This window comes from Macaca mulatta, chromosome 7 (assembly GCF_049350105.2).
Source record: "Macaca mulatta isolate MMU2019108-1 chromosome 7, T2T-MMU8v2.0, whole genome shotgun sequence".
In the NCBI taxonomy this organism is placed as follows: Eukaryota; Metazoa; Chordata; class Mammalia; order Primates; family Cercopithecidae; genus Macaca; species Macaca mulatta.
In genome coordinates this window covers 38,010,941-38,028,002 of record NC_133412.1, presented here as the reverse complement: position 1 = coordinate 38,028,002, position 17,062 = coordinate 38,010,941, and the positions used below count along the sequence as shown (strand labels likewise).

General features: G+C 41.4%; 1 protein-coding gene and 1 long non-coding RNA gene across 2 annotated transcripts in view; both read left to right on the top strand.

Moving 5' to 3' along the window:
• RORA (RAR related orphan receptor A) overlaps positions 1 to 17,062 on the top strand; it is a 744,325-nt gene that overhangs the window by 559,830 nt on the left and 167,433 nt on the right. The gene's annotated exons all lie outside the window — the stretch shown is intronic.
• LOC144329910 (uncharacterized) lies at positions 11,534 to 16,473 on the top strand. The gene is made up of 2 exons (XR_013395646.1): positions 11,534 to 11,609; positions 16,311 to 16,473. It is a non-coding gene; the product is annotated as an uncharacterized LOC144329910 (long non-coding RNA).

The window sequence follows — 17,062 nt, the reverse complement described above, 5'->3', positions numbered from 1 at the left end:
TGCAGTGATTATTACTTTTTCATCAGCACAAAGAATTATTTCCCTCATGTAGCAGGACAATTACGGTAAGAGGACAACTAAGCATCCTTTTCTCATTGTGGATACCTCTTAATTTCCTTAGAATACGTTTCTGTCGTTTTATTTGAAGAATACCAAGGTCCAGATGAGGCATTTTCATTGGCTGCGTGTTCTTAGTCTCCAGTATAATGAACCATATTGAGTTAATTTATCTCTCTTTCTCTTACACCACGTCTTTTTGTGTCGACAAAACTGAAAATTCACTTTCCCTCACCAAGTTGGGGTGTCGGGATAATTGATTGTTACCAGTCTCTGCTGTTAGTAGACAGGATAACACCAGTGCCTCTAGAGAACAGGTGAAAACTAAACTCTGTCCCCCGAGGCCAATGAAATAGCTGTTTGGTCCCTTGTGTGAAACTTCCTAATAACTTAACTGGGCAGCCTCTGGGTCCCTGGAGGGTTTCTCCACAAGAGTATTCCCTCTCTTTGTTAAGATTGCTTATTAAAAATGATTTTATAATGAAGTTGCCTCAAATAGCAGCTCTTTTCCTGGTTGTCCTTGAAGCTGTGGTGAAGAATCTTAGAGACAACTGTCTAGGGTTTTCCTCCTTGTTAAAAACTTCTCTCTTACCACTCTTGCTCTTGATTTTTAAGGAGACAAAGTCTAACTGACACAAGTCCCTCTCCGGCTGATTATGTCGCTTGAAACATTGTGCAAGGCATTATTGGTAGTTCAGCTTGTCATTCTGGCTCAGGAATCGAACTGATCTACGTGGAGTGAGGAGTTAAGTCTGCAGCAGAACGAGGCTGTCGGGCTTCCCCCTGAGAACAACAGCCAAGGAATGCCGTCGCGAACTCTGCCCCTGACTCTATCAAAACAATGATTTCCAATTATTTTATCTCTTTGGTCCTAGATTTCTTCTATCTGTAAACTAACCACTTTCCTGCCACAAGAGACTGTCATGAAGAGGAATTAAATTAAAAAAAAAAAAAATAGAATCATACTCTTTGGACTGGGTGCAGTGGCTCACACCTGTAAACCCAGCACTTTGGGAGGCTGAGGCAGGTAGCGTACTTGAGCCACAGAGTTTAAAACCAGCCTGGGCACATGGCAAAACCCCATCTGTGCCAAAGAAGAAAAAGAAAATTACCTGGGTGTGGGGGTGCATGCCTATAGTCCCAGCTACTCAGGAGGCTGAGGTGGAAAGATTGCTTGAGCCCAGGAGTTTAAAGCTGCTGCGAGCTGTGGTCACACCACTGCACTCCAGCCTGGGTGACAGAGTGAGACCCTGTCTCAAAAACAAAAAGAAACAAAAAAAGAACTATACTCTCTGCTACCCATGCCTGTATAAATTCAAAAACTTCTAATAAATGTAGGCAGTTAGGAGAAAAGTCAGCTTTTTGTTGTCCACACCATAACCTTAACCTCTTGGCTTGCAAGGGCTTAGGTGTGGTGATGTATTTAACATAAAGAATGACAAAGCACGTGGCAGGGAGGCTCGCTGTCAGAAATATCCGCCTCCGATTTCATTTCTCAGTGGCCAGACATTCTCAACAAGCAACACAGGAAACAACAAACCATATGAAGTTGTTAGTGAAAGATTCGGCTTGAAATACTTTTCTAACTTTAAGGCTTGTCAGGCAGTAAATCTGCAAAGCAGAGAACTCAAGGTGTGATTTGGCACTCCTTTTGCTTTGCAGTGTGAATACAACAGAACACCAACAGTAAGAGGGACCATTGTGAATCTTTTAGAGAAGAGAGCCCAGTCTTGTCTAGTGGTACCAAGACTCATTGTGTGCTAAGATTGTGATAAAAAGAAACTGTCTTGGCTAAATTCTAATCTCTGAGATGAGGTATATTAGAAAACACCAGCCTTACATTCAGTAATTCCTGCACAATAAAAAAGAGAAGTAAGGAAAAAGAAAAACTGTGGCCTTCTCTAGAATTCCACTGTGGACTTCTCTAGAATCTTCTGATTCTCCCTCCTTAGGAACAAGGTGGAATCTTCTCGTTCAACCTCCTCTGTCACCTGAGGAGTCTGAATTCTAAGTATGGCATTTAAGGCCTTTTACAATCTGGTCTTAACCTTTCCACTGCTCTTTTCATGACTTCTCCCATGCAGGCAGTGTTTGCCATCCTTGATGATCTGTTCCCAGGAGGCTCCATGCATGGGCGTATACCTCGGGGCCTTTGTGTCTGTAGTATCTTGTTTGTCCTGGAATGTCCTTCATCATCTTCTGCACCTAGAAAGTCTTCCTGTTCCATCAAAGGCCAACACAAGCAGTATCTGCCATGCAAAGCCTTCTCCAATTCCACCTTGTTAATTGCTGCAGCTCCTCTGCCCCCACGTACATTATTAAGGCGACAGTATAAAAATGTATTGTAGAAGAGTTGCTGTTTATGTAGCTTTTTCCTACTAGATATTCTTTAATTTTTTTGGCCGAGTGTGGTGGCTCATGCCTGTAGTCCCAGCACTTTGGGAGGCTGAGGAGGGAGGATTGCTGAGCCCAGGAGTTCAAGAACAGCCTGGAAAACATAGGGAGACCAGGTATCTACAAAAAAAAAAAAAATTTAAGTAGCCATGCATGCTGGCACACATCTGTAGTTCCAGCTACTTGAGAGACTGAGGTGGGAGGATTGTTTAAGCCAAGGAAGTCAAGGTTACAGTTAGCACAGAGTGTACCACTGTCCTCTAGACTAGACTACAGAGCAAGACACTGTTTAAAAAAAAAAAAATTATCTTTATATCCCTTGGGCTTAACAGAATGATCAGTATCTACTATGTGTTCAATTAATATCTGTAGATTTTAAATAAGTGTGTCTGTATGTGTGTGTATACATATACAATTTTATGACCAGACTCTCCTGTTGCTCATTTTAGTTTGGCCAAAAATAATGATCTTTTCATTGTTAACAGCTATAAGAAAGAATAGGCTGGGTGTAGTGGCTCATGCCTGTAATCCTAGCACTTGAGGAGGCCAAGGCAGACAGATCACCAGATGTCAGGAGTTCGAGACCAGCCTGGCCAACATGGCGAAACCCCATCTTTACTAAAAATACAAAAATTAGCCGGGCATGGTGGCAGGCGCCTGTAATCTCAGCTACTAGGGAGGCTGAGGCACAAGAATTGCTTGAACCCAGGAGGTGGAGGTTGCAGTGAACTGAGATCACACCACTGCACAGCGAGACTCAGTTTCAAAAAAAAGAAAGAAAGAAGAGGTATTTATTACTTGAAATTATATTGTGAGATTTGTGTTATAATAGTTTGGAAACTGATACTATAATTCAAAGGGCTTCTTGACATCTGACAATTTACTATATGCATTTTGAGTCTCAGTTTTAGGGCTGAATTTTAGGGCTGATACTTTTAAAGTTTCTTTCTTCAGTTTGTAAAGTTTAAGTCAGAATCTTATCCAGAGGTTTAAAAATATTTGCCTATCTCTCTAAATATGAAGAATGTATTAATTTTCTGAGTGACCTCTTGCACACCATTTGTTTGCATTATCCATGTAAGTCAGATGATCAGATGTATAGAGTAAAAGGTAAAGGGACATTTTCAGTTACCACTGGCATGTACATTTATGCAAAATAGGAAACTACCTACTAGAAAAGAGAATTGGCTGACCTTTCCAAGAATGAAGGGTATATCCTGTCAAGGGAAATATCCTGTATTTGTCCAGTCTAGAGAAGAAAAAGTAATCCTAAAATGTTTAACAGTTTCTAAAGTAGATGTTCTGATAATCCCAGATTACTTATTGAATTTTAAGGTAAATTCTGGAAAGAAATGACATTTATTTGTTCAAGGTCAGAACATGTGACTTGCTATGTTTGTCTGGTCTAGAATGTAAGTACGTTTCCTTAATTGAGCAGAAACCAACAATTTCAAAACTACTGTCCACCTCATGAGTGGCTGCACACAACCACGGTTTCCGTGCTCTTCTCCTTGGAATTCTGTTAAAAATGTCCTTTAAGCTTCCTATGCAGCTTCCCCCCTACTTTTGTTTGTAACTTTTTCTTGAGTCTAAACAAGAGGAGCAAAATTATCCCCTGCAGTATCAATTGCTTGAGTGGAAGCCTTGCTCATAAATGAGAGGATGAGATGTGACCCAATAAAAGAATCTATTTTAATTTTAATTTATTTCCTGGTGGCCTTTTATGCCTCCTTAGGCGATGACCTAACCAATTCCATCTTAACACTGATTTTCTTCTTCCAAGGTCAAAAAGCACTTTGGAATTATTGTAAGAAGAGAAAAAAATGTCCCTTGCCTGTAACGTAAAGTCCATCTCTTCTTAGGAAATTTAAATCCTGCTTTCTCAGCTTCACAATAATTCTTTTCTCATGAGGCATCTATTAGCAAGCTAAATGAGAACAGGATGAAGGAAGAAGATCTTTTAGGCTTCTGAAGTTGATTTTTTTGATAGAAAGGCCATCTCTTAGAGCCTCCTTCACCCATTTTCTTTCTCAGATGGGAGTCTTTAATAGCACAGTGAGAGGAGCTATCTTCATTTTGTGCTGCTCTTTCACACAGCCAAGTGCAATCAAAGTAGAAGCTGTCCTAGAAGGCCTATGGTTTTTGATGTTGGAAAAGGAAAAACTGTTACTATCACGCACACATCCTCACCACCATCCTCGTCTCCTCCTGCTCCCACACCCCTCAAAAAAGAGTCCTGCCTGATATCTCTAAATCAAAGAACTTTCCATGGCCTGATTTGTGGAAGTTACCTAATCCTGTGTATAATTGGGGTGATTTGAGAGACAGGAAGATGTTCTCATTTTCACTAGTTGAGCCACTCAGGGACAGTATCATTTAGGAGAATATGTTTTTATTGCCCTAAATTGCTTCACCTGAGATTCTGTTGGTGCGTTTCTCTTAGGTTAGATTTCTAATGAACAAAATGACCAATATGGGTCTCATTCTCACAGATTTTCCTAATGCTTTACCTACTCTTTAGTGGTCAGTGTGTTCTTCCTCGTGCTATCCCAGAGTCTTACTTACAAGAATTCTGGAGAGTTGGGTTAATTATGCCCCTGAAACGTAGAAGAGCCAACTTCTCACATTCTGTGTATGACCAATCATCTACATACTGTACACGATTCTTCTATTATTTTCTTTTTTTTTTTTTTTTTTTTTTTGTTTTGAGACGGAGTCTCGCTCTGCCGCCCAGGCTGGAGTGCAGTGGCCGAATCTCAGCTCACTGCAAGCTCCGCCTCCCGGGTTCACGCCATTCTCCTGCCTCAGTCTCCCGAGTAGCTGGGAATACAGGCGCCCGCCACCGCGCCGGGCTAGTTTTTTGTATTTTTTTTAGTAGAGACGGGGTTTCACCGTGTCAACCAGGATGGTCTCGATCTCCTGACCTCGTGATCCGCCCGTCTCGGCCTCCCAAAGTGCTGGGATTACAGGCTTGAGCCACCGCGCCCGGCCAATTCTTCTATTATTTTCAATAGCAAATCCTCATCATATAATTTCTCATATTGTGGCCAGGTGCGGTGGCTCATGTCTATAATCCCAGCACTTTGGGAGGCTGAACTGGGTGGATCACCTGAAGTCAGGAGGTCAAGATCAGCCTGGCCAACGTGGTGAAACCGCATCTTAACTAAAAACACAAAATTAGCCAGCTGTGGTGGTGTATGCCTGTGATCCCAGCTACTTGGGAGGCTGAGACAAGAGAATCACTCAAACCTGGGAGGCGGAGGTTGCAGTGAACCAAGATCACATCATTGCACTCCAGCCTGGGCAACAAGAGTGAAACTCCATATCAAAACAAAAAAAAAAAATTCTCATATTGTTCCATTGCCATTAGTTGAGCTCACCTTGCAATGCTAAGAGTTTTTTAAAAACTTTTGGAACCAAACCTCTTGGCATAAAGGCTCAGTTGGGTCTACCTCACATTGAAGAAAGTGAAGTTCTACCATATTCTGATCTAAAATTCTTCATGCCCAGCTAATCACTCCACTAAAGTATCCTTAAATAAATGAAGGTATCTTAGATTGAATTCCCCAGAGAATAGATGCTGAGATTCTGAAATTGGCATGCAGAAAGCTTATGGGGCTGGGCTTATAGGGACAATGCCTATAGGGAGTGAGGGAAGCTGGACTGGGCAGAAGGAAAACTTGGGCTGCCATGCAGTTGCAGTATAGGCTTCAGCAGATGCCACAGGGAGATCAGAGTGAGGGTGGCCCTTCGGTGATGTACCCAATTGAAGCAAGGGGGCTGCATCTTTTAATCTGCATCAAGCAGCCATTGGGTGCCAGCTGCACCTAAGACAGGGCATAACATTGGGCAAGGCAGCTCCACTTTACCTAAGGACAAATCTCAGGAAGAAATTCAGCTATGAGTCACTGGCAGTCAACACTTGGGGCCTCAGGGAGAATGAGGGCCTCCATCCTAAAGGGAGGGACCTGTGCAACATACCGCAGCATCCACTACAAGGGGACAAAAATGGACAAGAAATTTAGCTTTTGTGAAAAACATGTTTTCTTTTATTTAAAATGACACATATTTTATTGCTTAGCTAGGATTTAAACTAATAAAATATATGCTTGGCCTCAGCATTACAGTATACCAGAATTGCAAATACTGAAGAAAAAAAAATTTTTTTTTCTGTTGAATAAGGTTCTTCGTTAGGATTTCTGGTCCTGGAAGCATGCATTATAAATCATATGTGTGTGCAATTCCATATAATGTTTCATTTTTCCACACATGGACATTCCAGAGCGTTAACACATTTTTCTCAATTATAAAAATGAATAACACATTTCCAACCGTTTGGGCTCACATAAAATGTATTCACATAGGAACAAAAAGAATGCCTGCAAAGAACTAGTTATACATATTCCATGTTACTTTTCAGATTTTGACAGTTTGCTACTGTCTAATAATTGAGATACAGTATCTGAAATATTTTTGCAGGGCCTATTTCTATGCATAGCAAGCCTCTCTTTTTAGTGGTTTATGAGACTCCACCTTCATTTTGCCTGTTAGCAACTACTTGCAAATTAAGACAGAATTAAGTAGGAGATTAGTGGTGGCTGTCAAAGATGGGAACCATCTTAAGCTAATAATACCATCCCCCAACTGTTGCCATATGAGAAAAAGCTTCTCAGAAATAATTAATGATAAAGCACAAAATGAATTTTAGTTTCATTCGTCGAAATCCCAACATGACCTCTGATTTAGTGAAATTTGACTTCCATTTTACTTCTAAGAATGGGAGATCCCAACAGGAGAAAATAAATCCAAACCATCTTCATAAAGTGTGGTCGACTGAGGGAAAGAGGTTAAGTGTTTCCACTGTTTGGTCCAGTATACATCTCCCCAACACAGACCTCAGCATTCTAAAGTCCCAAGGTTTTTTTCATGCATTCATGGGATTTTCACAGTTCAAAATACCCCTGTTCCCTCTGGGACCAGAAGCTTGAGATACCAGGTTCTGGACAAGGGCTTCTAGTTTCACAGGTGCTGAAGTTTCAGACAAATATCTGAACCTCTTGGGTTCAGATGGAGTCAGGGTTTATCTAAATGGAATTAAATCATCCATAGCTTTCCAGTGTTTCGTTCCCGTGCCTCTGCCTTGGAAAAGAGGGGGCCCTTTCAGGTTGATAGTGAAGTTAATTCCGATTGTTCTTTCCCTTATTCAAAGAGAATTAATAGATGGGAGAAACCCTCCACCTGGTCTCAAAGTTTCCATGGTTCCAACAGCTTCTACCTGGGAAAATCCCCAACCATTCTTTTGGAGATCCCTGTGTCTGAGTGAAAGGAATTCTGAAACTGCCCATAGACATCAATGGCAGCTTGATCAGTCTGCCCTGGGTATTACCATAATAATTACAAGGTCCCAAGCAGATAGCAGCTTTTCAAGTGGCAAAATCACTGGTAGGACAGTGTCCTCTAACTCATTCTTGGGCCAGGACTCCCATGTATGCTCTATCAAGTAACTCATCTAAATTTGCCATTTTACAGATTGTGCCTGGCCCAACCCATCCGATTGCATGCCTTGTGCAACTGTACCACTTCTTTATAACACTTGCTGATAGTTAGTACAAATTACAGTGATTTTTTTATATAAAGGTAGCTAATGAGCTGAAATGTAAAGTAATTGCTATTTTCAATGGACAGGATGAATCTGCTCTTTAATTTTTTCCTGAAAAAAAAAAAAAAAACCTCTATTTTTTTTTTTTTTTGCCAGAATTTCAGTGAGTGATTCACATTACTGTCAATTACACGCCCTTATTATGGATTACAGCCACTAGGCAGCTGTCCAGGAAAACACAAGTCTGAAAATGCTTCTGTTTTAAGAAAATTAAATTCATGGTTGCTCCTCCTGTGGGCATGTGCAGCAGGCAGGAAGCCTCCACTTTCTTGCCAAGGAAAGGGATAAGGCCTTGCCTACTTTATCTGGATTAAATAGCCACTCTGACCTCTTGAGATCTTCATACCAATGCCCAGATGCAGGGCTTGGTTTTGGTTTCTAAACAGTTTTTTTTTTTTTTTCTTTCAGTGCGTGTTACAAAACACAGACTGGTGTTATAAAACAGTATTTCTGGTTATGAGTCACGGCAGTGCCTGTGTGTTACCAGAGAGGCCTCAGGGAGGCTGAATGGAGAAACTGTTCACCTCCCTTCTTCCCAAAAGTCAGAGTTGACAGTTTGAGGCTCTCAGCTGTTTTCAAAGATGGCCTCGTTGCCGCCATGTCCAGGTAGATTTCTTCTTAAGGTGCCGGTGAAGCTACAATTGAAAATGCTACCTATGCTATTAGGCTGCTCCACGGTCTAAGAAATCCAGCTTTTTTATATGGGCAAAATAAAAGCTGCTAGAGTCTGTCAGAGGTGTTCTTCCTAGGAATGGTGTAAGATTTAGCAAAATATCTTTAAAGCATTCCATTAAGGTTGCCTAAATCATTTATGCATTTGGGAAAACTGTGAGAATTACTTGAGATTCTTCCAGTTCTGAGCCTTTAACTACATTTATATCTGATTCATAGAATAAGACATTTCAAATAACATTGTGATGAAGCTGACCTTCATATTATCTGTGTTTCAGATACGTTGTGTCTAAGTCATGTTAGCATCTAAACTAAATATGTAAAAGACAAAGGATTGTAAATTGGGTGAGATCAGTTTCACCTCTTAGCTTGTTTAGACCCTGATTCAAGTCAAAAACTGAAAGAAAAAAAAAACTTTACATGATTGATGAAATTTGAATATTGATTGGTTCTTTAGATGATAGTAAATAATTTTTTAATATTGTCAGGTGTAATGCTGTCATGGTAGCAGTTTTCTAAAAATCCTACTTCACTGACTGAAGTAGTTATGGATGAAATGACAAGATATGGAAGATTTACTTTAAAATGCTCCAGAAAATAAGTACGTTGGGGAGGACTGGGAATAGATAAAGTCAGAGTGATAAAATATTGCTTTAGCTGGGGGATGGGAACATACTGGTAGATTATGCTATTCCATTTTTGTATGAACTCAAAAATGTTTGACTGAGTTCTTTTTCTACCTCCTTGTCTGTGATTTATAAGATGATTTTTTTTTACATCTGGGGTTTGATCACTTTGGGTAATTAGTATTTAGTGAGAAGGACGCGACAAGGATGAGCATATCAAATTCAGGCAGTCAATAATGATCTCTCGAACAATATAAAGTGTATGCATTGCTATGTAAATTATGCATTGATTGTTAGCATACGAGTAAGAAAAGTTGCCTTTTATAATAAGGTTGTCTGACCTTCCTTTCGGGTAGCGAAAAGGTGCGAGCATTACCTGCTCTTATTTTAAAATTTTTCCCGTTTTCATAGTCATTAAGGCCTAGATCTGAGTGTTGGATGGTCTAGAGGGTTAACTTCACCTCCCGTGTTAGAGATGAGGACATTTTCTCAGGGCAGTGTAAGGTGTCTTGTTCAAAGTCGGTTCGACTTGCTTACAGAAGTGGAAGCAAGACTAGGACCCTTCAAAACCAGTACCTTTTCAACTCTATCGTGCTTCCTCAATCTTGCCCTTTAAAACACTCATTAACAATCTACCCTCTGGGGATGAAAGCGGTTTTCTAAATCCAGACCAGTGGCTGCGTGTCAGATGTTCGTTCCAGGTAGTGTGGCTCCAAATTATCTTTTCTTTTATTGAACACCATTTCCAAGTTGTGTGATGAGTCCCAGAAGTGATCCTTTTTAATTCTGTTCTTGTTAATGCTCTGCAGCGGGTTTGCGGCATGTTCCTCCTCCTCGGGCTTACACAGACTTTCTGTCAGGGAGGGGTCAATGTACTCAAATGACAGTCTAGGTAGAAAGGAGGAAACACTTGGCCAGATGATTCCACTTCTTTCCAAAAGGCACTAAAGAGACAGTGCCTTTTTTGTACTTTAAGCTGAAATTCCAAACATCACAATTGAAATGGAAACATTTTTCTTCACATGGGAGAATGGACCCTGTTTAGCCTTTGTGGTCAAAGCTCTTTAAGCACAGACTCACCTGTAACATGTTATCTTCTTTGCACTTAATAGCAGCTCACTGAGATAAAGCAGATTGGGTTGGCATTTATAAAATAATTTTTCCAATTTAAAAGAGGGTTTTTCAAGAGTTTTACAAATAGCAACCCTCTGATTTCTAAACACATGGTTGTGCAGATACGTGTGAAAATAGAAATACGTACAGAAGGGCTTTGCCCTGTTGGTGTGGTCTATGGGGAATCAACCATAAAGTTCGGTCCTCTCTTCTGCCATTGCACAGACTCTGGATTCTCTTGTCCGTCAGATTCCTGAGAAATGCAGATTTTATTTATTCATTCAGGAATCCCCTTGATCTCACTGACCTCCTATTATATGGAAAGCACCAAGGATAAAATAGAAAAAATGAGCCAGGCGCGGTGGCTCATGCCTGTAATCCCAGCACTTTCGGAGGCCGAGGTGGGTGGATCACTTGAGGTCAGGAGTTCGAGACCAGCCTGGCCAACATGGTGAAACCCCATTTCTACGAAAACTAGCTGGGCATGATGGTGCACATCTGTAATCCCATCTACTCAGGAGGCTGAGGCAGGAGAATCACTTGAACCCAGGAGGCGGAGGTTGCAGTGAGCTGAGATCACGCCACTGTACTCCAGCCTGGCCAACAGAGCGAGACTCCATCTCCAAAAAAAGAAGAAAAAATATAATGTAATCTCCTCCCACCCGCCACTCCCCCCTTTTCCTTTTTTTGGAGGAGGCAGGGGTAGAGAGAGAGAAAGGACACGAATGCATCATCTAAATACTTTGGATAGAGATGCCAAGAAAAGAGATGATGTAGGAAACCCCATCCCCCACTGGTTGTCCTGGAAGTCACCGTGGATGAAGTGTCGTCTAAGAAATATTTCAGAGCGTGAAGAGCAGTGAAGGAGGAACCAAGAGAGCATCTCAGGAGGAGATAAAGGGAAGTGCAGTGTGAAAACGTGGCTATTTATCTGTGGCCAAGGTATAGTTAATCCTTAGGATTTTACAAACTGATTTCATCTTTTCCTTTTTTTCTTAAAGTATGCCTTATAAAAGACTCAGCTTACTTACAACCCAAGATAATCATTCTGCAGAGAAGTCAACGATTGGACAAGTGAACACAGGGAGGTACTTTGTTTCCATTTCAGACTCCCAAGGAGGAGATTCTAAAGGGTCTGCGTGCTGGCACAGCTTTTCAAGAACTGGCTCTGTTGTCTATACAGGGAAGTGCATTCCTTTTCTGGGCCCTCAGATGCAACATAATCTGACTGGGGAGTAACTCCTTAAGTCCTCCAGGGGCAAAGGAATCTACTTACCTTGGTTTTGTTCATAGGAATATGGTTTGTCCCATTGTCCAGAGCTCTGTGGATTCTGTGTTGGTAGTTGTCATGGAGAGGGCCTGCTTCCCGACGGGGTGGGGCAGGGGGGTATTGGCAGAAGCAGAGCTACAGTTAGACCCACCAAGATGCGATATCCAAAATGAGAGGAGAGGGAGGGGGAGAGGGAGAGGAGGCAGAGAAGAAAGAGACGGAGAAGGCAGAAATGCGTAGGTAGCTTTAGAGCTCACCCAGGGGCTTCTTTTAAAAGCCAGCCGGCAACCTGGCATTCTGAAGACAAGGCCTTTTACTTTGTTCAAGAAACCCTGGAGATTTGTGGTTTGTAATATTCACGGTGCTGTGTGCCAACCCACATGGCCAATTCTGCAAGCAACTAGTGCTGCAGACACATGACCCAAATTTCTCCCAAATCCCACTCTTCAATGGTCTTTCTATTCTTCTCATTATACCACGAAGAGAGTCACTAAGGAGTAATAATTCTCTCTTTTGCTGTTACTTTGTAGTCGGGTCCCAAACCAAGGGCTTTCCTCTATCACAGCTTAAGTGTGGTATTTTTATTTTAGAGCAAAAGCCACCACTAATGGGGAGGAAAGAGGCCTTGGCCTCCTGGAGTGGTGGTCAACAGATTTATCCTTTACTTTGCCTTCCTTTTTAACTCAGTGCCTTATTTGATTTGGCTTGCCTGGACCGACGGGGAGATACCTGCCCAGCAGATTCCAACCAATGTGCATTGTGTGGTCTGGCTCTGTGGCTTCGTTTTCCAAATCAGATACTCAAATAGTGTGTGTTGTGCAATCCTTAACTAAGTTATATTCCAAGTACTTGGTTTCGAGGAATCTTGCAAAATGGAGGAAGTTCACTATTTCACAAGTTGGATTACTATTGTTTTAAAAAATGAAACACAGAATCTCGGGGGACGATGACTAAAAGATTCCTTCTTAATCCATACCTGTCTTGTAGAGCATAGTGCTGTTTACTTTGTCTAGTAATTTTTTTATATACGTGTGTTATCTCCCCCGCTAGACTGTAAATGCCTTGAAGGCAAGATTGGTGTCTATCTGTTTTTGTATGCCTCCAAACTCGCTGTACCTACACAATGAAACAAGGCAGACACATATGCATGCCGCATTGGGGACTCAGAAGGCCCTACTTTTGAGCCTGCTGTTTTCTGGCTGTGTGATCTGGGGGAAATTCCAGCTAGGCCTGGTTTCCTTATCTGTAGAGTGAGGAGGCAGGACTGCATGATCCCCTAAACCTGCCTCTTCCTAAATTCTGATTCCAAGGGTCAATCAGATGTTGACTTGGGGGAACTAGAGTTATTCCAGTCTGTATCATTAATTTTTCTCTGAACCCATATCTCAAAAATAGATCATCTCAATTTCTCCAGTTTGGTAGAAAATATTGATTTTTACCTCTGTAATACATCTAAAAGAATCCAAAGTGAGAAGTTACTATATATCACTAATATAATCACTAAGTGTTAAATTCCTTGGAATTATTCTTTAATCAGCTAGCATGGCCTCATTTATTTTTCTTTAAATTAAAAGGCTTACAAATACTGAACAAGGGAGAGGGTCTCAGAAAAGGTGAGGTACGTTGCTATGGTCTGCAGTCCCTGTACCCAGAATATGTGTGGCCTGTTGACAAATACATGTGTCCGTATCTGAGGTTGAAAGGTACTCCCCTTTGCTCTTGTTCAGCAGATATGAGTAAAATCTGATGAAAACAAACATCCAAGGAGATAGAGAAGGTAGAAGTAGTAGGAGACTGACTTCTACCGTAGGAAGCTTTAGGAGAAAGAGGTCACATGCTCTGAATGTCATGCATGCTAGCGTTTACTTTCTGACTGCCTACTGTATACCAAACATTCGTCAAGGTGCTGGTATTTGCTAATTGTATTGTACAGTATTTGACACTGCCCCTCCTTCCTGCTTGTCTCCCTGGAGCTTTGAGTCTCTGGAAACACTAAACAGGTATTCTTAAAGCAACTGGCCACTAAGTGCTGTTTATCGTGGCCTATGGTCTCCTTTACTTGCTCCCAGGAAAGAGCTTGCTAGGCCTGAAGGGCTAAAATACAACTATGTAACCGCTGGGGCCTTGCCATGGATATCTGGGTAGCTGTACACCCTTCTGAGCCTTAAAGGAATGTTCCTTTCATCCTAAGAAAGAGAACTTTTTAAATCCTGCCACGAGGGCGACAGAGCGAGACTCTGTCTCAAAAAATAAATAAATAAATAAAAATTTTAAAAGTTGCCATGAATTTGGTACGTTCCATTCTCATAACATCTTTCCTTTATATTTTCACTGCATTCAATAAATACTACTTTCCGAGTCCATGTCATATACCAAGCCCAATACTAGACACAAGAGATGCAACAAGTATATTCGTTTCCTATCGCTTTTGTAACAAAGTACCACAAACTCAGGACTTAAAACAATGCAAAGCTATTCTCTTAAAGTTCCAAAGATCAGAAGTACAGACCCAGTTTTTTTGGGCTAACACTCGGCCAGCTCCTTCAGGAGGCTCTAGGGGAAAATCTGCTTTCTAACTTCCAGTTTTAGAGGCTCCCTGTATTCCTTGTCCCATGGCTCCTTCCTCTGCCTCCAAAGCCAGCAATGTAGCATCGTCCAGTCTCCTTCTGTTCCTCTGCTCCCATGGTCACATCACCTTCTGTGTTTCACCTTCTTGTCTACTTCTTATAAGGACCCTGTGATTACATTGAGTCCACCTACATAATCCAGAATAATCTCCCCATCTCCAGAGCCTTAATTTAATCACAGCTGCAAAGTCCCTTTTGCCTAAAATAGCATATTTGTAGGTTCCAGGGAATTAAGATGTGGACATTGGGGAGTGGGAGCGGGAACACATTACTCAGTTTACTGCATTAAGGAACACAGCATTTCAAATCTCAGAGAGCCTCGGGTCTCCTTGGATAGTGGCATAGCAAGGGAAAAGTGGGATGGGTTTCTGTTTGCCTGCTTGCTTGCCTGCTTTGTTTTGAATGCTTTATTCTAGTCATGCAGTTTCAGTGCAAACAAATGTGTAAAATGAAATATGGAAAAAAATGTTTGTTAAATTCAAATTGTGTCAAGGTTAAAAATAAATCTGCCTCTTCTAAAACTCTACTTCGAAAACAGTTCAGTGTACTATGGAACATTTTAGGGTCAAAATTAAAACAGTTGCATTACCCCTGTCTCAGGATGAGAAGATTGGAATCTTTATTTGCAAAGAGAAGAAATAAGACTTCTCTGTCCTTAGCCGGTGAGAAACTTTGGTCAACAAGTCTTTATTTCAGCAGCTCCTTAGACTAACATGACAGACGTGCTAAATCCCAAGTATCTGAAGAGGCAGCCTTCACAGAAGAAGAGGAGAAGCTGCTTCTTCATGTGAAGTGTTGGCTGCACAGGTCAGGGTCTCCTGATAGAATCCATACTCCTGTTGAGATTTTAAGTGTCCCTAAAGCTGTTTGTAGTTCGGACACTCAAAAGATGAAAAATACCCTAGGATATTATTCAGATACCCTAGGGTATCTGAAACACAAATCATAACATTAGGCAAATAGGACAGTCAACATGGAGGAGGAAGAATTTGGACACTATTTGTAAGAAATATGATATCAGAGTAAAAAAAAAAGAGAGAGAGAGAGAGACAAGGTGGCTGAAACAGAGCTTGAGAGGCAGATACAGTCAGACTCTGAGCTGAGAAAGCCTCTGAAAGTGGACAGTGCCATGAAAAGTCCACAGGCTTCAGAGGCTTTACCGTGGGCTCAACTTCCATCACAACCACCTATGAGTAATGTGGCTGTGGGCAGGTTATTTAATCTTTTTAAGCCTTATCTGTAAAATGGAGACAATAATATCTGGCCGAATAAATAACATGTTGGTATAAGTATGTGCTTCCTCCATGCCTGGCCGATCAACATGCGGTCATTCATAGCAGTCACTTTGTGATGAGGGTGAGGACAGGAGCCCTAGGCTTAGCCCTCTCATCACTCCTTGTGGCACGAGGTCACTTCATCTTCTGTGGTTTCCCTTAATATTCACTTCGGTCAAACAGAAGACACTGGTTCGTACTTCTCATTTGCTTCATGACTTGAACATGTTCAAATACACACACACACACACACACACACACACACACACACACACACACCTGTACACATTATGCCAAAGGACGACCTTGTATCTATGGTTCATATGTGGCAGCCAGTTTTCCCAGCAAACTCAAGCACTGTAATAAGGGTTTGGGCTTTGCCCAATCAGCTGAGATTTGTCTGCAGGCTCATAGGTCATTCCCCCTAGCAAGCTAAAAAATTCACTTTCAAAGTGGTTCATAACCTGTAGAAACGAAAGCCCACAGCGTAACATCTCAGGTAAAAAATCCAGTGTCACTCAGATCAGGCTTACGGGCTGAAGTCTGGTGATTATGAAGTGAACTCTGTTGTTGCAAACCTGTGTGAGCATCAAAGTCTGTCATCACTTTTATTGGCAGGTGCCATGGGCTCAGACAGCAAGAGGGCAGGATGGGAAAGTGCCACGGAGCCAGTCAAACAGAGAAACAATGGAGAGGAAGAGAGCAAGCAGCAGCATCGAGCATTTTGATTTTTCTAAAAATGGACCTATTTGTATAGTGGGAACTAATTAAAACTTATGGTCATGTGGTTTGTGTTAAATGTTAAGTGTTTCAAAATGGTTAAATGTGTTCTGTGCACTTGATGGAAATGGGATTCTCTACCAACTAATTGAGGGAAGGGGGAAAACATGGAAGGGATGAGTTTTCTAGAAGGAAAATGAAAATGAAAAAAATATGATGTCAATTTACTTTTCTTCCGCATAGGGGATTTGAGAAGATTTATCTTAGCTTTTCTGGAAGGACACATATGCAAATCATAGAACCATGGAATTTCAAGTTTAGAAATCCTTTGCAGTGGCCAGTCTAAACTCCTGTCTATTCTCGGGATCTACCACCCTGCATCCGGCTTATGCGCAAAACCTGTCACAGAGAATATTCACTTCTTCATTTCTTTTCAAGGCAACCCATTCTATTTTCGAGCCAATCTGGCTTTTAGAAAGTTCTTCTGTCTACTAAGTAGGCAATCTGTCTTTTTACAGTCTCTGCCTATTGGCCCTACTTATGCCTTTCTTATGCTTTTAATTATCTTTAATAATTTCACAGTTGGAAAAATGAGCTAAGTTGGGTTAAGTAACTTGTGCATTATTTCGTAGCTACTAAATAGCAGGGCG